This window comes from Notolabrus celidotus, chromosome 17 (assembly GCF_009762535.1).
Source record: "Notolabrus celidotus isolate fNotCel1 chromosome 17, fNotCel1.pri, whole genome shotgun sequence".
Lineage (NCBI taxonomy): Eukaryota > Metazoa > Chordata > Actinopteri > Labriformes > Labridae > Notolabrus > Notolabrus celidotus.
Genome location: NC_048288.1, coordinates 30852771 through 30880465, shown reverse-complemented (window position 1 = coordinate 30880465; position 27695 = coordinate 30852771). Strand labels below are relative to the sequence as shown.

The window sequence follows — 27695 nt, the reverse complement described above, 5'->3', positions numbered from 1 at the left end:
GAGAGAGAGAGAGAGAGAGAGGGAGAGAGAGGGAGAGAGAGAGAGTGTGAGAGTGTGAGAGAGAGAGTGTGTGTGTGTGTGAGAGTGTGTGTGTGTGTGTGTGTGTGAGTGTGTGAGTGGTGAGTGTGTATTGAGTCAATCAGTTTCCGAAAAAGGGCGTCCTCCTCCTCCTCTTCCTCCTCCTCCTCTTCCTCCTCCTCGCGGATTCTCTCATGTTTGTCTCCCCGGAGGAAGGGGCGGGCTCAGCGCCACAGCAGATCCGGAATTAGTGGGTGTTCGTCGGCTCTGCTCGGCTCGGTCGGTCGGTCTGTGGCTCCGCGGGCGGTTCGGTTCTAGCGCGGAGAGGAAGAGGAGCTCAGAAGAAGAAGAAGAAGAAGGGAAGAAAGAAGAAGAAGAAGAAGGAGGGAGAACCCCAGGTGAAGGGACAGAGTGTCGACTCAGGGAGGGACGACTAACCCTGAGCTGAAAAGAGGAATAAAAAAAGAAGAAGAAGATTTAAAAGTAGAGGCAGAAGAAGAGAAAGATGCCTCTGGCTCAGTTGGCGGATCCCTGGCAGAAGATGCCCCTGGGGGGGACACCTGGAGAGGTGAGACCTGATCCACACACACAGACACACTCTGTCCTCTGAGCAAACTGACAACTGACTTTCACTGAGGCTTCTGCAGAGACACACACCTCACCTGGAAGTCTGTGAGACCAGTCTGCTGCAGAGACTCAGAGTCACAGGGAAATCAACCTTAAAGTGCCTGAGCTCTGTTTTTACATCATGTATAGTCTTTAATTAAACTCCAGGTACTGTCACCCACCATAGATTCACTATAAACCTCTTACTCTGCTGTATTCTGTGTTTGAACATGACTTAAACATCCTGTTAAAGTAAAGAAAGTGAATAAAATGTTGTGTAAATTAAATGATAAGAGCACACCATGCCTGTGGATGAGGTGAATCCACTCTGCAGGGTAGAGCTGCAGACTTACTGTAATGGATTTGTGATAGGACACTCTAAATAACATCTTAGCTTCTGATAATCAGCTTCCCATGAGCACTTACAGAGGATCAATATGTGTTAAAGATCAATACCATGGTAAAGCTGTTTTTGGGGCTCAGTGATGAACAGCATGAAGCAGTGTGTGGTAGATTAGTGGTCTAATTTAATACAGAGAATAAGCAGCAGTTAGTGACAGAGTTACACTTAATGAGGTTAAATCAGTGTGTTTGTTTCAGTTCTTTAAAACACTTTAAATAAACACAGGATCTGAGTCTGTGATAAATAACCAGGGCGGTGTAGTTTTAGTAATGCATCATATCTTAATAAATAGTCCCATAAAGTATCAATCAGTATATGGATGTGTATCATATAGCATCATATAGTATTAATGCATATCTCATCATATATCGTAGCATACCGTATTGATTTTCATTGTGTCGCATCATATTGTATTTTATCGTAGCGTATCGTATCGTAGGAATTTGTATCGTATAGTGTTGTACCACAATCGTATCATTGTTTTATCGCATCATGTCGTATTTTGTCCTAGCACTGCATCATATTATATCGTATCACATCGCATTTCATTTTAGCATTTAGTATCGTACGAAATTGTATTGTATCAAAATCGTATCGTGGGGTATTGCATCATATCGTATTGTATTGTAACGTAGTGAAGCACATCGTATGCATCGTAACGTGTCATAACTTATCGTATCATATCGCATTTCATTTTAGCATTTAGTATCGTACGAAATTGTATTGTATCAAAATCGTATCGTGGGGTATTGCATCATATCATATTGTATTGTTACGTAGTGAAGCACATCGTATGCATCCTAACGTGTCATAACTTATCGTATCATATCGCATTTCATTTTAGCATTTAGTATCGTACGAAATTGTTTTGTATCAAAATCGTATCGTGGGGTATTGCATCATATCGTATTGTATTGTAACGTAGTGAAGCACATCGTATGCATCGTAACGTATCATAACTTATCGTATCATATCGCATTTCATTTTAGCATTTAGTATCGTACGAAATTGTATCAAAATCGTATCGTGGGGTATTGCATCATATCGTATTGTATTGTAACGTAGTGAAGCACATCGTATGCATCGTAACGTATCATAACTTATTGTATCATATCGCATTTCATTTTAGCATTTAGTATCGTACGAAATTGTATTGTATCAAAATCGTATCGTGGGGTATTGCATCATATCATATTGTATTGTAACGTAGTGAAGCACATCGTATGCATCGTAACGTATCATAACTTATCGTATCATATCGCATTTCATTTTAGCATTTAGTATCGTACGAAATTGTATCAAAATCGTATCGTGGGGTATTGCATCATATCGTGTTGTATTGTAACGTAGTGAAACACATCGTATGCATCGTAACGTGTCATAACTTATCGTATCATATCGCATTTCATTTTAGCATTTAGTATCGTACGAAATTGTTTTGTGTAGTGGTAGTGCATCGCATTGCATCGTAGTATATCATATCGTACTATATCTGATTTCTTTGTAGCATTTGGTATCAAACAAAATTGTATTGTATCAAAATTGTATCGCGTTGTATTGCAAGATTTATCGTTTCGTATCGTAGTGTAGCACCATCACATTGCATCATAACGTATCATAACTTATCGTATCATATCGCATTTCATTTTAGCATTTAGTGTCGTAGGAAATTGTATTGTATCAAAATTGTATCAGTGTATTACGTCATATCGTATTGTAACTTACTGATCGCATCGTATCATTATGCATTGTAATATTTAGTATCATAACACATTGCATTGTAGCGTATCGTACGAATTTGTATCGTATTGAAATCGTATCCTAGCGTATTACATCATATTGTATTGTATCCCAGTGTAGCGCATTACATTGTATCATATTGTATTATATCACAATGTTGGGCATCACATCACATCATATTGTAGCGTAGCGCATCCCATCATATGGAATTGCATCGTATCTTTTCGTATTTCTTTTTAGCATTTAGTATCGTACGAAATTGTATTGTATCAAAATCATATCGTGGGGTATTGCATCATATCGTATTGTATTGTAACGTAGTGAAGCACATCGTATGCATCGTAACGTATCATAACTTATTGTATCATATCGCATTTCATTGTAGCATTTAGTATCGTACAAAATTGTATTGTAGAAAAATTGCATCACAGTGTATTACATCATATCGTATTGTATCTTACTGATCACATGGCATCATGTTGCATTTTATCATTTCGTGTCATGTTACATTGCATTGTAGCCAATCGTACGAATTTGTATCGCATCGTATCGTAACGGATCATATCGTATCATAACACATTGCATTGTAGCGTATGGTAAAAATTTGTATCGTATTGAAATCGTATCCTAGCGTATTACATCATATTGTATTGTATCCCAGTGTAGTGCATTACATTGGATCATATTGTATTATATCGCAATGTTGGGCATCACATCATATTGTAGCGTAGCGCATCCCATCATATGGAATTGCATCGTATCTTTTCGTATTTCATTTTAGCATTTAGTATCGTACGAAATTGTATTGTATCAAAATTGTATCGTGGGGTATTGCATCACATCGTATTGTATCTCACTGATCGCATTGCATTGTAGCTTATCGTAAGAATTTGAATCGTATTTTTATCGAAATCATGTCCTAGCGTATGACATCATATTGTATTTTGGTAAGTAATGCTAGTGTAGCTCATTACATTGTATCATATTGTGTTATATCGCAATGTTGGGCATCGCATTGTATCATATTGTATTGAATCGTGTCATATTGTACAGATATGCTACATAATTTAGACAAATAGTGTTCTGCAGACATCAGTCTCATATGTTACTGAAATCTGAGATTTGCGCCCCAGATTTTTGAAGTTGAAATTATCTAAAGAAACGTCTTTATTTATTAGAACTATTTACCAGTATTAATTTAAATCGTCATAAGTCTACAAAATGATTTATTATGGTCGACTTATGTTAAAATCTGAGACCTGATGAGGAGAAAAGTGATTCACTGATAAACGATGTGCCTCCATGCTAACCTCAACACTGTCTACATGTTATAATATCATGCACCTGGATTATTTCATCCTTTATATTTAATTTAACTCAGTCGTCTAAGTCTTCATATTTCTTGTGAAAAATAATCCACATGTTTGATCCTTTAAGACAGGGACGTCAAACTCATTTTAGTTCAGGGGCCACATACAGCCCAGGTTGATCTGAAGTGGGCCGGACCAGTAAAATCACAACATAATAACCTATAAACAACCACAACTCAAAATTTTCCCTTTGTTTTAGTGCAAAAAGGTACAAGTACATTCTGAAAATGTTCACATTTAATGAACTATCTTTCTACAAAAACAGCTGTTGAATTATGCAAACAGGAAGTGATCTATTTTCTCACTTTGAGAAAAAAAGTCCAGGTAAAAAAAAAAGCGCTGTTCAGGTGCGCTCCCTCAGCGCTATGATTTTATGCGACCCCAAGAGGACAAATTTGAAATAGTAGTTAGTTTTATTGAAAAATTGCAGTTAAAGGGGACATATCACGCTTTTTTCATCAACATATATTGGTCTAAGAGGTCCCCAAAACATGTCTTTAAAGTTTATGCTCAAAAAAACACTTTGAAATCAGATTTTGGTCTGCCTGAAAAACCCTCTTCTTCAGTCCTCATCAGAACACTCTGTTTTCTCTCTGACCACGCCCCCTCAGGAAGTGGATGTTCCTCGGCTCTCCAGCACGTTGATCTAATGTTTACATGTTGGCTGAATATACACGGCTGCTCAGAGATCACGTTACTTCAACCCTCTGAATCTGATCCAGAATCTGATCCTGACGGAGAGGCGCCTGCAGCAGGACCTTTCTGAACCATTGGTCACAGATTTAGTGTTTCTTGTTGTTTTATTTGTCAGTATGTCGACGTGTGTCTTGGTACACAGCTACCAACATGTAGCTATGTGGCTATGCTAACTAGCGCTAGCACTTATCCATGATCAATAAAAATCATCCACTAGATCTTCAAATCTGCAGACGTGGGGAGTCAAAGCGACCTTTGTGTTTATTAAGACAGCCTACAACTAGCATGCCTCCCTCCTAAGCTCCTTGTTAGCACACATGTGTGCAGGTAATGAAAAACGGAGGAGGGGTTGAGTTGTATTTTATACAGTCTATGGGCTGAACAAGCTCCGAGCTCTGACTCCGTGACAGACCGGATATTGTTGTTACGTAACAAAAACACGGAAGTCTGAAACGGCTGGTTTCACACACATTTACAGAAAGGTGGAGAAATCAGAACAGGGGCAGAATGGATTCTTTTCATTCTCGGGGGGTTTGTAGACAGGGACACAGATTTCAGGTAAAGAACCATTAGAAAGTCCATTTTGCATGATATGTCACCTTTAATGTCTTCTCTGTCATTTTTTCACTTTGCAAAGTCGTTCCGCGGGCCGGATTGGAACCTCTGGCGGGCCGGTTTTGGCCCGCGGGCCGCATGTTTGACACCCCTGCTTTAAGACAACATTGTCCAAAGAGAGTCACGGCAGGTAGCTTTATTTTCTCGTCTCAGTCTCAGGGTGAAAAAGTCACTTTTATGAACAAGAGCTTCTTGAACAACTTCCCTCTGTTTGCTGATTTAAAAAAAGTTTGGTGTTTATTCTGTTGACTCTTTTGGGTTAGACAGGTTAGTGCTGAATCACTTCGTCCCTACACGTCACCTTTAAGAGATCTCTCTTCAGGATAAGCAGACGTGTGTGTGTGTGTGTGTGTGTGTGTGTGTGTGTGTGTGTGTGTGTGTGTGTGTGTGTGTGTGTGTGTGTGTGTGTGTGTGTGTGTGTGTGTGTGTGAAAGTTCAAAACAAAGGATGCAAAGAGGCCGAGTCAAAGTGAGGGACTGATCGTCTCTAAAACTGAGACAGCTCCTGTTGGTCTCTACTCGTCTTCCTACAAGTTACTGACTCTCAATACAGAGCAGGAGGCAGATCTACTGCGGCCGCATGATTCAGGAAGAGGGCTTACGTCTGTGCGTGTGTGTGTGTGTGTGTGTGTGTGTGTGTGTGTGTGTGTGTGTGTCCACTTCCGGTATGAGATGTCACAAGGTCTGCATGGAGAAATAACTGTGTGCGTGTGCATGTGTTATTTTTCTGTGTGTGTGTGTGTGTGAGAGAGTCAGTAGGCAGATTCTGAATAATCACACCTGATTCAGTCTGAGTCACGGCCCCAGCTTCACTTCCTAACAGGCTCGTACCTGCTCGTTGTTTTCCCCACCTGACCTCCTCTCACCTCACAATCATCCCCTGCTTTCTTCCAATCAAACCGACCTTTGACCCCTCTGTGTTACACCCTTCAAAGCCTCTCAGCGTGCAGAGCTGCGTCGGATATCTGAGCGTAAGCTGTCTTACCAGCTTCTATCTTCCAGGCCACCACACGACAAAGAAAGCAAACGCACACACACGCCGTCACACACACACACACAAAGGAGCGAGTCTGAAGTTGTGGAATGAAGACGAGAGGCTTCTGTGAGGTTTTCAGCCTGAGGGGCAAGATCATTCAGCGTGCACACAAAGAGCAGAGAGGGGCTGCACTTGCAGAAACATGGATGTGTGTAGATGAGGATGACTGAGAGCTTTAATGTTTTCATGCTGCTGTGTGAGGTGCGTTCAAAGATCAGGAGGGAGACGTGTTGACAAAGCCTGCAGGTAGATCTGTTTTATAATCAAATACTTCCTCTGTCGTTAAGATGACATCAGATATACAGCCCACGCCTCTCAGTCTGTCTGTGGTGTTTCATTGTTTTATATTCGGGTCACAGTTATATTAAACAAACAGAGTACAGTTGTTATGCTGCAGGAATAAAGCTTTATTATGATTTAAATGAAGCTGTGAGAGATAACAGACGTGCTGTGATGAGAATAAAGTCAGAGTGTGAGAGGAAGAAGTCCTAACATGAGAGAGTAAGGTCAGAGTAATTCAAAGTAAAGTCAGGACTTCATGTAAAGAGGAAACGTTAATATTAAAATAAATAAATACTAAAATAAATACTAAGATTTTTTTTTTGTATTGTATGTACCAATTTTATTTAAAGCTACATGACTTTTTATTTTTCCAGCTTTAACATAAAATACGAGGAAAAACAATTAAAGAATAAATAAAGGTGAAAAAATAATAATGATAAAAGTTTGATAAAAAATATACATATACACAAACAGAAATATATATACAAAAATATATAGACATACAAACATTCAAAATGTCCAAATTAAAACCAGGGACGGGGGCAGCCACCAGGGACGGGGGCAGCCACCAGGGACGGGGGCAGCCACCAGGGACGGGGGTAGCCACCAGGGACGGGGGCAGCCACCAGGGACGGGGGCAGCCACCAGGGACGGGGGCACGTAGGTGAAAAGTAAGGAGAAGGTACTGAATTAGCGCTGCCGTCTATGGGGTCAACTCCTTGGGAGGGAGGCGGTCTACGTACATAATCAAGTAAAGGCCTCCAGTGGGTATAGAATTTATCCGATGAGCCCCTGATGGTGAATTTGACCTTTTCCAATTTTAGCAGAGTTAAAACATCGTTTAGCCAAACTCTAAATAAAGGTGGTTGAGAAGACTTCCAAAGAAAGAAGATTCTTTTCCGGGCAACCAGGGACACAAATGCTATCACATTGTTTTGCGTTGTTGTAGTGGCTAAATCAAGCGGGGCTCTGCCAAAGATGGCTATATGAGGAGGTGGCTGAATCTTTAGGTCCAGGATGTCAGAAATTGCTAAAAAGAAGGCTTTCCAATACTCACATAGTTCGGGACATGTCCAAAACACGTGGGTAAGGTTGCAAGGGGTTTGGGAGCACCTACTGCACTCCTCTTCTGTCTTATCTGGGTAGAATTTAGAGAGTTTGTCTTTGCTATAATGGAGCCTATAAAATACTTTAAATTGAATAAGAGATAGCCTAGCACAGCTTGATGATACAAATAATAAGATTTTTTAAATAAAGATTTTTTTTTGTGTCATTTTATGTAGAAAAAGCAAAATATGAAAACAAAATTGTAATTTTATTTTTAGAAAATCATTGTAATGCTCAGAGCAAGATGTTGTTACTTAATTTGAAAAACACTCTAAAATAAAAAGAATAAATTTGTAATTTTTTCAGAAAGTTTACAATAATACAAGATTTTATTTTAAGAGGAAATTATTTTGTTATAAAAAAGGATTGAGATGTTTTTAGAATTAAGTCTTGATGATACGAGTGTGAAGTTGTGATTCTATAAGACAAAATTGGAATAAGTTGTATATTCTAAAGGGATTTAAAAAAAAAAAAAATTTCAGAATAAAGTATTTTTATTTTTTAGGAAAGTCATAATGTAAAAATTATAAAGTCGATATATTTTTAGAACAGATTGTTGTAATTTCAGAGTAAAGTTGGTTTTTTTTTAGAAGAAGTCAGGACAACAAAATTAAATCAAATTTTTTTTTTTTAAATTTAGTTTTGATATTATTACTCTAAAGTCGTCATATTTTTAGAAGTTATTTGTAATATTTTTTCCGACATTTTTTAAATTGATTTTCACACCAAATTTAGACTTATACATTTATACACATGTCTTCACGTCTATGTGTATAAATGCAATACTATGAGGGACATAAAGAACGTAACACATCTTGCCTCCACATGCAGGTGGTCTCCATCTATCTGAAAATAAATACATTAAAATATAAAAATAAATAATACATCCATCCATTATCTTGACCGCTTATCCCGTTAGGGGTCACGGGGGGCTGGAGCCTATCCCAGCTGGCTTCGGGCGGAAGGCAGGGTACATCCTGGACAGGTCGCCAACCTATCACAGGGCTAACACAGAGAGACAGACAATCAATCAATCAATCAATCAATCAATCAATCTTTATTTGTATAGCGCCAAATCACAACAAACGTTATCTCAAGACGCTTTTACAAACAGAGGAGGTCTAGACCACACTATGTCAAATTATGAACAGAGACCCAACTTCAAGACAGGGTAAGACTCAGTCTGACCCCACCTTAATCCACCATGAGCATTGCACATTGCAGTATTTAGCTAGTTACAGTGGAGAGGACAAACTTGCTTTTAACAGGCAGAAACCTCCAGCAGGACCAGACTCATGTTAGACAGCCATCATGCCTCGACCGAGTTGGGTCTGGAAAGACAGATAGAGGATACCATTCATGCACACATTCACACCTACGGGCAATTTAGAGTGATCAATCAACCTGAGCATGTTATTGGATTGTGGGAGGAAGCCGGAGAACCCGTAGAGAACCCACGCATGCACGGGGAGAACATGCAAACTCCACACAGAAAGGAACCTGCCCGGCCGGGGATTCAAACCAGGAACCTTCTAGCTGTGAGGCAACAGCGCTACCCACTGCACCACTGTGCAGCCTATGAATAATACAAATAAATAAAAATAAATAATAATAATAACATATACAATAAAAGATAATAAATACATTTAATAAATTAAAACAGTTCTTGTACCATGGCAGTAGTTTAAACTGTTTTATAGATTTGTTAAATGTATTAATATCAGAATATGTTTAGAAGCTGAAGTTAAGTCGACGAGTATCTTCACCTGTCCTGACCTGGAGCCTCTGTGTTTGTCTAAGCTCCGGTTTGCCAGCTTTGTAGATTTTTTTCCATGTTGATATCTGATCGCCCCGCAGGCAGAGACAAGACGGCCTAAACGCTTATTAATATCCGCCGTTAGTGCAGGCGGTGTTTGATCAGATGTCATTTATTTACCACAGCACTGATAGCATGTTAATAAAATAAGGAAATGAGAGACAGCAGGTAAAGAACGAGTGTGACCTTAAAGGGACAGGTGCGTTAGTCTGTTGGGACGTTGGAGCTGCAGAAGTGACTTTAAGTCCTTTAAAATCTTGCCTTCACAGTTATTATTTTACTCACAGACAGGATGGCTTTCATCGAGTGTTTGAAGTTTCCTGCTGCTTAAAAAAACACTAGAACAGGTTTTACCTTACAGTAATATTTACAGGCAAATACTCCGACTTACCTGAAGCTGAAGTGATAAAAACTGCAGTTCCACAAGTGTCCACTAGAAGCACTGGAAGCCACACACACACCCATTCAAAGAAGATGATCTTTACAGCAGAAATAAACATGTTTACAGCCTGGTACCAAAAATACTTATAGTCTAAATAGCTGATCTCTCTATCGGCACACACTGTATGAGGGGTGAATTATTTATAACTCGTGAGTTTTAAAGATATTAACCTGTAAGTGAGGAGGCGAAAGTCCCACGCTAACTCGATTCTTTGCCTGACGTTAGGTCGTCTGAAAGTTATGTTGAGTCAGTATTTTGATACGGTGACTGCGGACGATAGGCAGTATAAGATAGATTATAATACAACACTATATAATATGATCTGATACGATGCAAGACAATACCATGTACAATACTACGTGGCTTATCTCGACACGACACGACCCAACAGGATATGACACGAAAGAACAAATGTCAAACCAACATGACAAGACACAACACAACACGACACGACACGACACGACACGACACGACACGACACGACACGACACAACACAACACAACACAACACAACACAACTTATCTGGACTTAACATGACGGGACACGACCAGTCATGACTTGACTCGACATGGTTCATCTCAACAGGACAGGTCACGTCTTGATTTGACAACTCTCGACACGTCTCGACTCAACATGACACGCCTCGACTTGACACGATAAGACCAGACCAGACCAGACCCAACTCGACTTGACACGATAAGACCAGACCAGACCAGACCCAACTCGACTTGACACGATAAGACCAGACCAGACCAGACCCAACTCGACTTGACACGATAAGACCAGACCAGACCAGACCCAACTCGACTTGACACGATAAGACCAGACCAGACCAGACCCAACTCGACTTGACACGATAAGACCAGACCAGACCAGACCCAACTCGACTTGACACGATAAGACCAGACCAGACCAGACCAGACCAGACCAAACCCAACTCGACTCGACTTGGCACGATAAGACCAGACCAGATCAGACCAGACCCGACTCGACTCGACTTGACACGATAAGACCAGACCAGATCAGACCAGACCCGACTCGACTCGACTTGACACGATAAGACCAGACCAGATCAGACCAGACCCGACTCGACTCGACACGATAAGACCAGACCAGATCAGACCAGACCCGACTCGACTCGACTTGGCACGATAAGACCAGACCAGATCAGACCAGACCCGACTCGACTCGACACGATAAGACCAGACCAGACCAGACCAGACCCGAGTCGACTTGACACGATAAGACCAGACCAGACTGGACTTGACACGGCATAACACGACAACTTTCGAATCGACACGGCACGGCACAAATTATCTTGACACAACACAAGATACGATAAGACAGGACACAACAATATTCGAGACAACACGACCTGACAAAACTCAACACGACCTGACAAGACTCAACACGACCTGACAAAACTCAACACGACCTGACAAGACGCAACACGACCTGACAAGACTCAACACGACCTGACAAGACTCAACACGACCTGACAAGACTCAACACGACCTGACAAGACTCAACACGACCTGACAAGACTCAACTCATTTTGACAAGACACAACACGACTTGGTACAATAGGATCTGACAGGATACGATACAACATAAAGTCTTAACACACCAAATACAAAGTAATATGATGGGATACTAAACAATACCATACAATGTAATACAATTTAACACAATGAATTGTGTAGTTTGATACAATGTTCAACAATACTATAGATTGTGATACTAATACTACACGACGCTGTGAGATTCAACATGATACAACTTTACATGATACTGTAAGAAACCTGATACATGTTCCACAATCATGCTGACACTGTAACCATCACATAACGATACATCAGCTAACCTCACAGACTCAGAGAAGAACACAATGAGCCCCTGAGAGGTAAAGAGCAGGGTGGATGACCTCAGATTAGAAACCTGCTAAGAGCGCTGTATTATAATTAAATCCCCATGTCCATATTTGGCACCAGTGATATGATTACTGTGTGGAACGAGTCAGGATGTCAAAGTGTTGTATTGATATTCATTCCCACCTCTAATTATTCTGTATGCTGCTGTAAACTGAAGGACAACAATGCTTCCTCACATGGTTCCTCCTCTTCTAGAAATAAAGACTCAAAGTCAGGAACTTCAAAGTGCACTTAGCGGTTCTAAAGGGAGGTCCCATCAGAGACAGACTGCACCTTTCTTTATTCAGACTCTGTCCTCTCTGTGACCTTCGCTCTCTTCCTCCTTCTCTGTCTGATCCACCTCCCTCCATCTGCTCTCTCTCTCTCTCTCTCTCTCTCTCTCTCTCTCTCTTTCCGGTGTAGTTCTCATCCTCTCCGTGCTGCACTTACCGGCGAAGTAAATACTCAGCATAATGGCTTTTTTATTGTTATTATTGTTGTGCTCAGTGGTAGCATGGGTGCTATCAGTGTCTGAATCACAGCTGTTGTTGCAGCAGGGGAGCAGACAGGCTGATAATCTGTCTTACGTAATGCTAATTCACTCATATGTGTTGTTTTGATTTTTCCTTTGGGCCGAGCAGACGAGGTGCAGGGTGTCCGAGTTTGGTGGCCCTGCTGATTAATCTCACACCGGGTCCGTCTGCAGACCTTTATTTATTTATTTCAGACCTGAACTCGGTTTGAATCCTCCGTCACTCCGAGCGGGGACATGATGAGAGCTTTAATAAAAGACGCCTACTCGGTGAGCGGTGCGTTTCACCTCTGAATGCTCGTTGGCATGGATTGAAAACATGAACGTAGGCAGCAGAAGGCCTTGATGTGACTAAAGAATAAACCTTTTTACAGACCTGATCTTTAGTGTTGACGTACAGTACGCAGCAGCTGATTAAAATGCATCCTTTCAATAGAAATGCAAATACACAGCAGCTCCTCTCAGGTTCATTGAGTCCACGCTATGCACTGATGGAAGCTGCTGATACCTGACACTGTGTGCTAACACGTCTCAGTTCACATGAAGAACATGCTGTGCAGAGATTTAACAATTTAAATCACACAGTTTTTCTACCAGACAGCAGCGGTCTCAAGAGACATAATAAACAAACAGATTTCAACCTCCAAATATGTCTTTAGGAACAAATTTAAAGGTACAGTGTGCAGGAAAGTGAATATTTAGTGATATAAAGAGCTCAGGTTCTAGACTGAAACGCTCCCCTGCTCACCCCTCCTGTTGGGGAAGTGACGGTGGCCTTCAAGGACAAGAAGCTCCTGTGATGCAAAACAAGTAAAACATTTTTTAACATCAAAATCGTCTATCAAAACAAATAATCTATACCTCCCTGTGGATAGATTACAGGATGTTCTGCAGCGACTCATTTGCTAGTTGAAATATAAATATAATTTCTAAACAGCAGAACAGTCTAAAGATAAGAAAACTCGCCAACATTAAAAAATAAAATACAACTGGGGCGCTGGTGGCCTAGTGGTCTAAGCATCCCTCATACAGAGGCTATAGTCCTCATCGCAGAGGTTGCAGGTTCGATTCCAACCTTGACCATTTCCTGCATGTCTTCCCCCCTCTCTCTGCTCCCCACATTTCCTGTCTCTCTTCAGCTCTCCCATCCATTAAAGGCAAAAAATGCCCCCAAAAATACAACTTCAAAGGGGTAGGATTAGATAAGTTTGAACTTCTTCCTACTCCTTTTCGAACATGTAAAGTAAAATGTTTCAGTGCTTGCTAATGGAACTGATTGATTTTTTTTTTTTTTGCATAACTATCTCTTCTTTTTTACTTGTATGTTCTCTTTTTCTATTTTACTTTTACATGTTCGAAATAAAGACATAAAATCAAAAATAATAATTATAAAGAAAAATAAAAAGTCCATGGTTCAAAAGAGACGAGTAAAAAAATAAAATAAGAATTTAAAATGATTATACAATAAATTGATAAAGTATTGATAATAAAAAAATAAAAAATTGAATTAATAACTATAAATATTTTAACAACGACAGTCAAAATTGAGCACAGTTTATCAAACACGACTAAACACTAGATCACAGAGTCTGTAGGTGAACTATGTCTCATTAGTTTGCAGAGTGTGGCTAACACTAGCAGAGCTAGCACCACCAGCAGGTTAACGTCATTCATCCAACTGATAATGTTGTACAACATCCCTACCACTTTAACATCCTTGTATATATCACCTTCATTACCAGCGCTTTTGTACATACTTTATTATTTTTATTTTATTTTATTTTATTTTTATTTTTTAGTTGTATTTATTTTTCATTTGATTCCTTCTTTCTATTAATATTTTGACTTTCTTGCATACTGTGTATACTGACCTACCACCAGCAGAGCTAGCACCACCTGCAGGTTAGCGTCCTCATCCCTGTGCTGGTTCCTCTGGTCTCTAGTGGAGTCGTTATATGTCAGTTAAACCAGACCCAGCCTCCATACAACTTTATCTCCATTTACTAGATCAACATACTGACAAACCACATCTGTCACCTGTGTTTGTTTACATCCAGGTAGTAGAGTTTTAGAACGTTATGACAGCAGATGTTAATCAGAGCTTCAGACCGTTAATGAGCGTTAGGTGATTCTTAAATTGGAGTTTTTTGCACCTCTGCATCAGCTCCATTTTTCAACACTAGCAGCTGTTTATGACCTTGTTCTTCCTCCTAATTGATCGTTAAAAAGAGTGTAACGTACATTTCTCCACTCTGTAAATCAAACCTGTGCGGTGAGTACCTGCGGTGTTGTGTCAGTGTTTCCAGCCGTTGTTCAGGTGAACATGTCCGGACCTGAAGCGGTGACGTTGATCCGCCCGTCAGGATCACACGGGGAGCAGCAGTAATTACCACGTCACCGCTGCATGTCAGGTGTGTGTTAATGCGTGACGTCTCTTTGTGTGATTACAGGAGGTGCATCACGACCCCGAGGACTCCGCGGGCGATGACGACTCCATGCCTCCCTGCACCGTGAGTCTGTTTTCTTCTTGTCATGCAGGTTTCTGTTAGTCTCTCCTGTCTTTCAGAGGGATTCACTGTAAACACCAGCAGCTCTGTTTGGACTGACAACATGGTAACACTCTGCGCTCACTGATGGCAGCTGTCTGTGTGTGTGTGTGTGTGTGTGTGTGTGTGTGTGTGTGTGTGTGTGTGTGTGTGTGTGTGTGTGTGTGTGTGTGTGTGTGTGTGTGTGTGTGTGTGTGTGTGTGTGTGTGTGTGTGTGTGTGTGTATCATGAGTTTGATGGGCTGCTGATGCTCATCCGCTTGTTTTACACTCACACATTTTGCAAACTTGTGTGTTTTTCAGTGTGTGCGTTTCAGCTACAATGCTCTGATGATGTTTGAGAAAACGGACGCCTACTCCTGCAGGATAATTGCTGGTTTGAAAGTGAAGCGTTGTGTGGCTCACTATTAAAATCATGACTCACGTTCAAGCTGAAAAAGAAAAAATCCTCCCTCAGATCCTCTGCTCGGCTCGATATCATCATTTATTTGTCAGGTTCTGATCATGGCAGGAGTTATTTCTGGATGAGATGTGGTAATTTACTCTGAAGGTAAACCCTCCTCCCCTCCAGTCTGATTCACGCTCTTCCTGTGCCCCAGTTTCAAATTTGGGTTTGAGGTTGTAACAGATCTGTAAAGTGTGCTCTGTCAGGAAGAACTGTAACACACAGAGCTGCATTTATAAAACTCCATTTATATGAACAGAGTGCGATGAACATTAAGAGCGACGGGTGTGACTCAGTCTGCTTTCTCAAGGTTATAACTCGATCCTCGATTCAATCAACAATTAATCCTGTATCTGTTGCAAAGCTTAAGGCAGGGAGAGCACACCTCCCCTCCCTTTCATGTGCCTCAGTGGAATGCAAAAGCTTGTGGCAGGGAGAGCACACCTCCCCTCCCTTTCATGTGCCTCAGTGGAATGCAAAAGCTTGTGGCAGGGAGAGCACACTTCCCCTCCCTTTCATGTGCCTCAGTGGAATGCAAAAGCTTGAGGCAGGGAGAGCACACCTTCAGCCTCTTCCATGTGCCTCAGTGGAATGCCAAAGCCTGAGGTGAGGAGAGTACACCTCCCCTCTTTGTCATGTGCATACATGAAAGCCAATGCAGGTAGAGCACATCTCCCCTATCTTCCATGTGCCTCAGTGGAATGTCAAAGCCTGATGTGGGGAGAGCAAATCTCCCCTCTCTTCCATGTGCATACATGCAAGCCAATGCAGGGAGAGCACAACTCCCCTCTCTTTCATGTGCTTCAGTGGTATAACAAAGCCTGAGGTGGGGAGAACACCTCCCCTCTCTTTCATGTGCCTCCAGTGAAAAGGCAACACTTGAGAAAGGGAGAGAACACCTCCCCTTTCTTTCATGTGCCTCAGTGGAAAGGCAAAGCTCGAGGCAGGGAGAGCACACCTCCCCTCTCTTTCATGTGCCTCAGTGGAAAGGCAAAGCTTGATGTGGGGAGAGAACACCTCCCCTCTCTTTCATTTGCCTCAGTGGAAAGGCAATGCTTGATGTGGGGAGAGAACACCTCCCCTCTCTTTCATGTGCCTCAATGGAAAGGCAAAGCTTGATGTGGGGAGAGAACACCTCCCCTTCTCTTTCATGTGCCTCCAGTGAAAAGGCAACACTTGAGAAAGGGAGAGAACACCTCCCCTTTCTTTCATGTGCCTCAGTGGAAAGGCAAAGCTCGAGGCAGGGAGAGCACACCTCCCCTCTCTTTCATGTGCCTCAGTGGAAAGGCAAAGCTTGATGTGGGGAGAGAACACCTCCCCTCTCTTTCATTTGCCTCAGTGGAAAGGCAATGCTTGATGTGGGGAGAGAACACCTCCCCTCTCTTTCATGTGCCTCAGTGCAATGGCAAAGCCTGAGGTGGGCAGAGCACAGCTCCCCTCTCTTTCATGTGCTTCAGTGGAACGCCAAAGCTTGAGGCAGGGAGAGCACACTTCCCTTCTCTTTCATGTGCATGTGTATGAAGGCCAAGGCAGGGGGAGCAGCAGTGAAAACAGAACAGGGGTACAGAACAGAGTGAGCAGTAGTGAGAACACATATGACACTGGTAAAATCAGACACAGCAGAAAGGAGGAGCTGGGATGGAGGTGGGGAACCATCAAGAGAAGGCAGGCTGATCGGGGCTGATGTTAGGAGCAGCTGATGTTCTGCCTGCCAAGCTTGGAAATGGTTAAAAATTAAATATGAAGGGAGAAGCTTCTCACTGCTGTTAAAGAAATAACAAATATTTGTGCAACTTGGAAGAAATGTGCTTATGGACTCCTCAGTGTGAAAATGTGATTAGGTTAAAAAAACAATCTGCTAAAAGTGCTGCGTAGAGTAATGACCCTACGTTTCCCAGAATGCCCTGCAACGACAGTTAGACATAAAAAAAGTTGTCCCTGTCAGTAAGAGGAAGTTTGAAGATGACTCACACACCCTGATGTGTTTCTGTGAGTCTGTTATGAGCTCGCTCTGATAATCTGATCTCTCCGTCTGACACGAATCTACGCAGCGTGACCCGGACTGATGGATCTGTCACCTCCCGTCTGTTGGAGCAGAACTTACAGTCCGGGTTCATTCTGATGAAACATGACGTCTCTCCACCAGCTGATCCGATCGGGTGCTGCCTCTCCCCTCGCTCATGAATCAGCAGCAGTTTAATGTGATACTCTGCTGCAGGAGCTTCATCTGCACTGCAGCTGAACAGACGGACGGACGGACTGAGGGCAGAAACATTCACATTTGAATATTAAAGGAAACATTTGCATCAAACTGACACAGATAATTATGACGCAGTGGACTGTGTCGTGGAATAAAAAGGAACAGGGAATAAAATAGATGATGTATGTCTGCGGCCCGGTGGTTGGAGAGCCCTGACATAAACAACTTAAAATTCAAACCTGATGCAAAACATGAAGCTCAGAGGTTTATCTTTTACCTCTTTGCTTCTACTAAAACATTCTCTGTAGTTATTGCATTGATAAAAGCACATGTGCACTTTGCTAGCTACGTAACTCTTCACTTCCATCACGAGCCGTGATGGAGAAACTCAGAGGCCAGAGAGTCGCAGCTTCCTTGGGTTACTCTATGCTTCTCATTTTCTCAGCACACGAGATAACTTGGATTCACTGAATCAACACGTGAGAGGAGATAAGCGCGAGTAGCAAAGACGTTTCAACACGGCTTTAAAATCCTTTTGAACTCAAAAAGCCGTGATCGCAGAGATCGGCCGGTGTTTTGGTTTAAACAGCGACCCTGTTAACTGGAGACTCTCAGCCGGATGCATCCCTCATAAACGTCTTTAGACCATCATTAAATATCTGATGAGGATATTTTGAAATCTTAATAAAAACTAAACTAGTTTGCATTCCCAGGAACTCCCTCTGTGTTTCAACAGCTGTGTAAACTCCACAAACACTGACACGTTCAGCTGAAGGTCTCCAGTTTACAGGGTCACTTTTAAAACCGGAACACCGGGAGGAGAGACGCATTCACGGTGGGCTGAGAGAAGACTACTGTTACAAGCTGCTAAATCAAGAGAATCACAGCTTCTTCTTTTGAAAAGTACACACACATACAAAAAAGATAGAACAAATAAAAACTAATGGAAGAAAGAGAAATCAAGAGAATCACAGATGTGTGTGATGTTATTGTGGACGGAGGGAGGAATAAAAACACTGCGGTTAATCTACCAATCAGACACGTTCAGCATTGCAGGCCCCGCCCCCCAAAAGTCCCGGGACCTTTGAAAAGTACTACCCCCCTAGCAGGGGCTTTTCAGGGGGGAGATTATCTACCCCTGAACTAAATTTAGACCCTGGGTCCACCGGTCAAAACGCATGTAGTTCAGGGGTAGACAATATCCCCCCTAAAAAGCCCCTGCTAGGGGGGTAGTACTTTTCAAAGACGTCTTTATTGTCTAAAGGGAGAAACTCAGAGGCCAGAGAGTCCCAGCTTCCTCAGGTGTCTCTATGCTGCTCATTTTCTCAGCACTCCTTGGAGATAACTTTCACCTAAAATGCTCTGAGCAGTTAAAAACAGCATGTGAGGACTGTTACACACTCACATATTCAACTCATGCACCACATGGAGAAATCAATTAGTATCTAAGGGGAGAAACTCAGAGGCCAGAGAGTCACAGCGTCCTCAGGAAATCCTTCAGGTGAATATGCGACCTGTTTTTTCAGCACTCCTTGGAGATAACTTAAGGGAAACTTTCACCTCAGCTGCTCTGCACAGTTTAAAACAGCATGTGAGGACTGTGATACGCTCACAGACTCATGCACCTCGTTTTATTTCCATGTTATAAAAGTCGGGGATTGCAGGTTAGAGCAGAGAGTATCTGACAACCTGAACGAGACGGATCTGACTCCAGTCTCACTGACAGGGTGCCTCGTTTTAGATTCTAAGTGTGTGTGTGTGTGTGTGTGTGTGTGCGAGAGAGGGAGAGAGTGTGTGTGTCGGCGGCAGGCAGGCAGAGCAGCTGCAAGCATCGATTTTTAAATGCAGAGGAGATGGTTTATAGATCCACTGTCTGAGAAGAGCTGAGCACTCATTACCTCACTCTCCAGAGTCTGCAGCACACACACACACACACACTCACACACACAGATGCACACACACACACACTGATGCACACACACACACACACACCCCTGAAGGCAGGAAGCTGGAGGTGAAAATAGTACGAACATCACATCGTACAGACGTGTGTGTGTGAGGATGAATATATTTAAAGCTGTTAATGAGTGAGTCTGACTTTTCCACTGGCTCAACTGACTGTGAAACTTCTGTGTGTGTGTGTGTGTGTGTGTGTGTGTGTGTGTGTGTGTGTGTGTGTGTGTGTGTGTGTGTGTGTGTGTGTGTGTGTGTGTGTGTGTGTGTGTGTGTGTGTGTGCGCGTGCGCGTGCGTGTGTGTGTGTGTGTGTGTCTCAGGTTAATTTGAGCTAATGAGGCGGCTCTTTCTTTCTGTGTTACGCTGCTTGAAGCCTTGAGTATTTCTAAATTTGTGAGGACCCGTGTTTAAATTACACTTCACAGATCTGCGTTTACAAACATTACTGACGTCTCTGGAGCGTGAATATTTACTGCTGCTGATATTTTTGGGAGTTTGGGACCATGATGTGACAAAAAGAAGACGTGTGAGGACTTTCTTCTGGATTATTAGAGGTTAAACAGGCGTTCAATTCTGTTTTTGGAGATTAGAAGTAAGAGATACATAGTTAGAGGGTAAACTGTATATCGGTAATCATCGTTGCTATGAGGTTAAGACCAATCACAATCAAGTATTAAACACAGCCAGGTGATTAGAGAGCAACAAAACACACACTTAAATATCTGAAGGCTCACATAGAACACACACACACTCACATTGGAGTGTAACAAAGATGATAACACACACTTCATCACACGTTCATATCTGAGTGTGAGATTGCAAACACTTCACACACACTGACTGCAACGCTCATTGAGTCAGTACTATACACACACACACACGCATGCACGCGCACACACACACACACACACACACACACACACACACACACACACACACACACACACACCAGTGCCCCCAGCGAGTCCTAAAATGTTTTCCAGACAGCGTTATGAACATCTCTGCTCTCTGAGGGAACAACCAACATCTGCTGCCATCTGCTGCTGCTGCTCAGCGTGTGTGTGTGTGTGCGTGTGTGCGTGTGTGCGTGTGTGCGTGTGCGTGTGTGCGTGTGTGCGTGTGCGTGTGCTGGACAGACAGTATCATGTTTGGACCCAGGATGAGGTCATTCATTCGCAGTGGGAGAGACAGACTCTGACCTCTGACTCTAACGCAGACACAATAAAGATTTACAGTTGAAATGATTTTTGTTTTTAAACGTCAGGTCAGGTTTAGCTCTAAAAAAAGTTGTTTTATAAAGTCCGTGTTAGCTCTTGAGGCGTACATAAAGTAGAAATCTGCAGCTGTGGGACCTGGTCCTCATTTTCATGGCTTCGTAGCTGGACACAGATCGTGACCGCTCACTGAACAAAGTGACCTGAGGTCCCGTCAACAACTGCTGCTCCCTCTACTGAGCACTCGTACGACACGTTAATAAACACCTGAACTGTGACGGTGTCTCAGAGGTAAAACTCATCTTTATCTTTACTGTTGCACATAATTATAATTATTGGTAAGTGGCCTAGTTTTATAAATGATGGGTCCACATTTTAAGATTTAACAGAAAACAAATAATTTTTACTTTAAATTAACGTCCAAACATCGTGCGCCAAATATCAGTTATCATCCTCATGAACTACTACGAATCAGTATCTGTATCTGTTTCACTATCTGTATCGGTATCTGCATCACTAATTGTATTGGTATCTGTACGGTGTCTGTATCAGTATCTGTATTGGTGTCTGTGTTCATGGTGGTATCTCTATCTGTATTGATATTTGTAGAGGTATCTGTATCCGTAAAGGTATTATATCGGTATCTGTATCGGTATTTTTACCGTTTTCGGTACACAGTATGTATCTGTATCAGTATTGGTATTGGTATCTGTATCGGTATCTGTATCTGTATCTGTATCAGTATCTGTATCGGTGTCTGTGTTGGTGTCGGTATCTGTATCTGTATCTGTATTGCTATTTGTAGTGGTAGCGGTATGCATCTTTATCGGTGTTGGTATCAATATCTATGTTGCTTTTTGTAGAGGTATCTGTATGGGTATTTTTAGCGTTGTCGGTATACAGTATGTATCTGTATCAGTATTGGTATTGGTATCTGCATCGTTTCTGTATCGATATCTGTATTGCTATTTGTAGTGGTTTTGGTATATGTATCTTAATTGGAGTTGTTATCAGTAATGGTATCTGTATCTGTGTCGTTATCTGTATCGCATCTGTATCGGAAAAGGTATCGGTGTTGGTATCGGTATCTGTATCACTATCTGTCTCGGAATCAGTATATCTGTGTCAGTATTGGCATCGCTAGCTGTATTGGTAATAGTATCAGTATCGATATTGACATATGTATCTGTATCAGTGTTGGTATCGATATCTATATCGCCAGTTGTAGAGGTATCAGTATCCGTATAGGTATTGTATCTTTATCTGTATATGTATCGATAGTTATAGCGGTATCGGTATATGTATCTGTATCAGTGTTGGTATTGGTATCTGTATCGTTTCTGTATTGATATCTGTATCAGTATTGCTCTTTGTAGCGGTATTGGTATATGTATCTTAATCAGAGTTGTTATTGCTATCTGTATCCGTAATGGTATCTGTGTCGTTATCTGTATTGGTATAGGTGTTGGTATCGGTATCTGTATCACTATCTGTATTGGTAATAGTATCAGTATCTCTATTGATATTGCTATCTGTATCGGTATCTGTGTCTATATCTGTATCGATAATGGTGTGGGTGACGCTATCTCTATCATATCTGTATCCGTATCTGTAACGTTAATGCTATCAGTATTTGAATCTGTATCAGTATCTCTATCTGTATCGGTATCGGCCCTGAAAAACGCTATCTGTCAACCCATAATAAAGTCAATAGGTTTAATAGCTTGAAGCCGCAGACCCTGCTGCTGTTTTGGCTGAGAGTGACCTTCTTAACTAAGGACTTGTAATGGCTGCACCTCTCATAAAGGTCTTCAGATTTTCATTATCTATTAGACAGATGTAAACACTAAACTAAGATGCTTTTAATGTTTTTTCTGCCTACGTTTATATACTCATTTTCCCTGTAAACAAGCAAACATCAAAGGGTCCTCCAGACCTCAGGGTTAACCCGTGCGCCCCATGTACGGAGGCTATGATGCTCCAGTAGGCAGCCCAGCCTCTCTCCTGGTTCCCTGCTCCACTCACCGTCCTGTCCTCTCTGAGTAAAGCACCAAAAATATATAAAAAGGATCAGAGACTTAACAAAGCGGAGAATATTAGCCTCAGTACGGCCTGCATTTTAAATTTAGCATCGATAAAGAGTGGAGAAGAGTCAGTGTTTCCCATCCGCTGACCCACTTTCTACAGAGAGCCCTTTAATTGATTGATTGACTAATTGTATTAGCCTCTTCCGTGTTCAGAGAGCATGCACATGTTTAAAACCTACCGTCAGTGTCAGAGCAGGAGGCACTGAGCTCGACCAATCAGGTGTTTTATGACTGAACTGTTTCAAACTGACAGGAATCAACATTTATATAAGTCTGTAAATGTCAGGTGTCTTTACTGTCCCTGCTCTGTGAGCCGCTGAGCGTGTGTGGGCTCCACTGGCTCGTCTCTTTCACTTCAGCTTCAGTAAAATCCGGTCTGACAGCAGGACGAGACGAACATCTGGAGGGGAAGCTGGTCCAGTTTTCTGCTCGACCTGAAAAGTCCAGCAGCGAGACAAAGATAAAACATTCATCCATCAGAGGAAGTTTTCTACCTTCACCTCCCTGTGAAGACGTCTGTGGGTCTCTGAGTTCACAGAGCTCAAACTGTGAAGGAGTCCACCTGTGGGTTAATATTGTGCTGCCTTCAGGTTCCTGTCGCAGCTGTAAATTACAGCTACAGCAGCCTTAACTTTAGTTTATCCTAGCTGAGGAAGAATGTAGTTTTTCAGGAGGCTTCTCATTAATGACCGTCTGATCTGTCGGCTCAGAGATGATTTACTGACGAGAGTTAACCCTCAAGCTGCCACGACGTGAAACAACAACTCAGGAACAGAGAGGAGACATTATTCACAGTTAGATGAAGTGACTTCCACTACAGAGTCATGTCTGTTTTTAATGCAGTGACTTCCACTACAGAGTCATGTCTGTTTTTAATGCAGTGACTTCCACTACAGAGTCATGTCTGTTTTTAATGCAGTGACTTCCACTACAGAGTCATGTCTGTTTTTAATGCAGTGACTTCCACTACAGAGTCATGTCTGTTTTTAATGCAGTGACTTCCACTACAGAGTCATGTCTGTTTTTAATGCAGTGACTTCCACTACAGAGTCATGTCTGTTTTTAATGCAGTGACTTCCACTACAGAGTCATGTCTGTGTTTAATGCAGTGACTTCCACTACAGAGTCATGTCTGTTTTTAATGCAGTGACTTCCACTACAGAGTCATGTCTGTTTTTAATGCAGTGACTTCCACTACAGAGTCATGTCTGTTTTTAATGCAGTGACTTCCACTACAGAGTCATGTCTGTATTTAATGCAGTGACTTCCACTACAGAGTCATGTCTGTGTTTAATGCAGTGACTTCCACTACAGAGTCATGTCTGTGTTTAATGCAGTGACTTCCACTACAGAGTCATGTCTGTTTTTAATGCAGTGACTACAAATACAGAGTCATGTCTGTTTTTAATGCAGTGACTTCCACTACACAGTCATGTCTGTTTTTAATGCAGTGACTTCCACTACAGAGTCATGTCTGTGTTTAATGCAGTGACTTCCACTACAGAGTCATGTCTGTTTATAATGCAGTGACTTCCACTACAGAGTCATGTCTGTTTTTAATGCAGTGACTACAAATACAGAGTCATGTCTGTTTTTAATGCAGTGACTTCCACTACACAGTCATGTCTGTTTTTAATGCAGTGACTTCCACTACAGAGTCATGTCTGTTTTTAATGCAGTGACTTCCACTACAGAGTCATGTCTGTTTTTAATGCAGTGACTTCCACTACAGAGTCATGTCTGTTTTTAATGCAGTGACTTCCACTACAGAGTCATGTCTGTTTATAATGCAGTGACTTCCACTACAGAGTCATGTCTGTTATTAATGCAGTGACTTCCACTACAGAGTCATGTCTGTTTATAATGCAGTGACTTAATGCAGTGACTTCCACTACAGAGTCATGTCTGTTTATAATGCAGTGACTTCCACTACAGAGTCATGTCTGTTATTAATGCAGTGACTTCCACTACAGAGTCATGTCTGTTTATAATGCAGTGACTTCCACTACAGAGTCATGTCTGTTATTAATGCAGTGACTTCCACTACAGAGTCATGTCTGTTTTTAATGCAGTGACTTCCACTACAGAGTCATGTCTGTTATTAATGCAGTGACTTCCACTACAGAGTCATGTCTGTTATTAATGCAGTGACTTCCACTACAGAGTCATGTCTGTTTATAATGCAGTGACTTCCACTACAGAGTCATGTCTGTTATTAATGCAGTGACTTCCACTACAGAGTCATGTCTGTTTATAATGCAGTGACTTCCACTACAGAGTCATGTCTGTTATTAATGCAGTGACTTCCACTACAGAGTCATGTCTGTTATTAATGCAGTGACTTCCACTACAGAGTCATGTCTGTTTATAATGCAGTGACTTCCACTACAGAGTCATGTCTGTTTATAATACAGTGACTTCCACTACAGAGTCATGTCTGTTTATAATGCAGTGACTTCCACTACAGAGTCATGTCTGTTTCAGAATCGAGGTTGTGGATGCTGGATGATAGTCGTCAGTTTGTGCTTACTCCATCAGGCTAATGTAACATAAGTCAGCAGTACACACACACACACACACACACACACACACACACACACACACACACACACACACACACACACACACACACACACACACACACACACACACACACACACACTGACCCTAATTTTCTTCTGACAGATTATTAAAGACAGACTCAATTATTTATCCCTCCTCACAAATGTGAAAATGTAATGAACTTGATAATACGAGAAGTCCTTTTACAGATTCCATAAATCACAGCATGACGTCCCGATGTGTGTGTGTGTGTGTGTGTGTTTTAATAAGAGTGTGTGTGTGCGATGTGTTCTCTGGCAGATGGTGTTTAATCTTCTTCGGCCATCTGGACCGACTTTCTCCGGCGTCTTTTAAACGCCCACACACACAAACACATGGCACACTACTCTCTTAATCAACATGCTCAGGTGTGTGTGTGTGTGTATTTGCGTGTGTGTGTGTGTGTGTGTGTGTGTGTGTGTGTGTGTGTGTGTGTGTGTGTGTGTGTGTGTGTGTGTGTGTGTGTGTGTGTGTGTGTGTGTGTGTGTGTGTGTGTGTGTGTGTGTGTGTGAGCAACAGAGAAGACGAGACATCCCTTGGAAAAAGTCATCCACTTACGATTTGAAGGGACACAACCTCTTAACTTGGATCACAAAGTAGAAGACTCTGCTAGCGTGGGTGTTTTTGTTTACATGTTTGTGTGTCAGTGTGTGTGTGTGTGTGTGTGTGTGTGTGTGTGTGTGTGTGCGTGCGCGCTTGTCAAGGACACAAAAACAAAAGGAGTCAGTGTGTTCGCTCTCTAAAAGGAGTTATTTCTGTGTTTGGGTTCAGCACTCAGCTGTGATTTGTCTGCATTTGTGGTCATCTTTTTGTTTGTGTGTGTGTGTGTGTGTGTGTGTGTGTGAGAGAGAGAGAGTGTGAATGTGTGTGTGTAAGAGGGAGGAAGTGTGTATGCTCAGGCCTAAACACCTAAAATGGAAACCTCGGCCCCTCCCACACTGGCTAGAGTGGTTATTGATGGGAGCCGAGGGAGCGAGAGAGAGAGGACATATTGATTGATAGGAAGCGTGAGGGAGGGAAAGTTTGTGTGCGTGTGTTTGTGTGAGTGAGTGTGTGTGTGTGTGTGTTGTGTTGTGTTGTGTTGTGTGTGTGTGTGTGTGTGTTGCAGTGAGAAGAAGAAGAAGAGGAGGATAAGAAGCGAGCAAGGAAAGTCAAAGTTGTGTGTCTTTCCAGAGTTTGTGTCAGTTTCCTCTCTTGTACTGGGCAGGGTCAGGGAGTGTGTGTGTGTGTGAGTGTGTATATGTGTGTGTGAGTGTGAGTGTGTGTGTGTGTGTGTGTTCGGACCTCTGCGCCTGTTGTGAATGAGGCATTGTGGGTATTGCCATTGTGAGGTCATGGGTTGATGATGTAATCTGTGTAACCCGGCGCCGCTTTTCCTGAACGCAGCTCTCGCCCTCTCTCTCCAGGAACAGACCAATCACAGAGCAACAACAACAACAACAACACACACACACACGCTGACATAGCTACACTTGTGAGGACCCTGATGTGTGACCTGCTCTTGTTCCCTGACCTCTGACCCCTTATAGTCCCCTCAAACTGGACTGTAGCCGACTCTAAGTCTGTTTTGATATTTCAGTCGATCCGTCTTCATGTTTTATTCTCATATATTTATTAATCAAGTTTTTAAAGAGTTAAAAATGTGTGTGAATTTGTTGCTTTGGTAATATTTCCCGTCTTTAAATGAACATGTTTCTGTTTTTATTTACAGTCAGGGAAACAGATCTGCAGGAAACCATGAGTCAGCAACTTTAACAACTTTTATATTTTACATAAATGAAAATAAAAGTCTGAGTCCATAAATCCTTCAAAATAAAACCAGCAGAACTTAATGCATCAATAATTTGATTGTATTTGTGTTTCTTAACAAAGGTGAGGTCCTCCTGACACACCTGTCTTATTTCTTTTATATGTTAGATCCTATGCAAGCTTTTATGTGCAAATAATAAATAAATAAATATATAAATAAATAAATAGATGAATAAATAAATAGATGAATCAAATCACAAACAGATAAATGAACAAGTATATAAAAAGAGAAATAGAGATAAAGATAAAAACATAGATACAAAAATG

The 27695-nt window shown here is 41.8% G+C and overlaps 1 long non-coding RNA gene across 1 annotated transcript; it reads left to right on the top strand.

Annotated features, from left to right (window-relative positions):
- Positions 1-27412, top strand: LOC117829263. Its single transcript, XR_004634589.1, has 3 exons — positions 1-586; positions 15024-15083; positions 27331-27412. It is a non-coding gene; the product is annotated as an uncharacterized LOC117829263 (long non-coding RNA).
- The last annotated feature ends 283 nt before the right edge of the window (positions 27413-27695 follow it).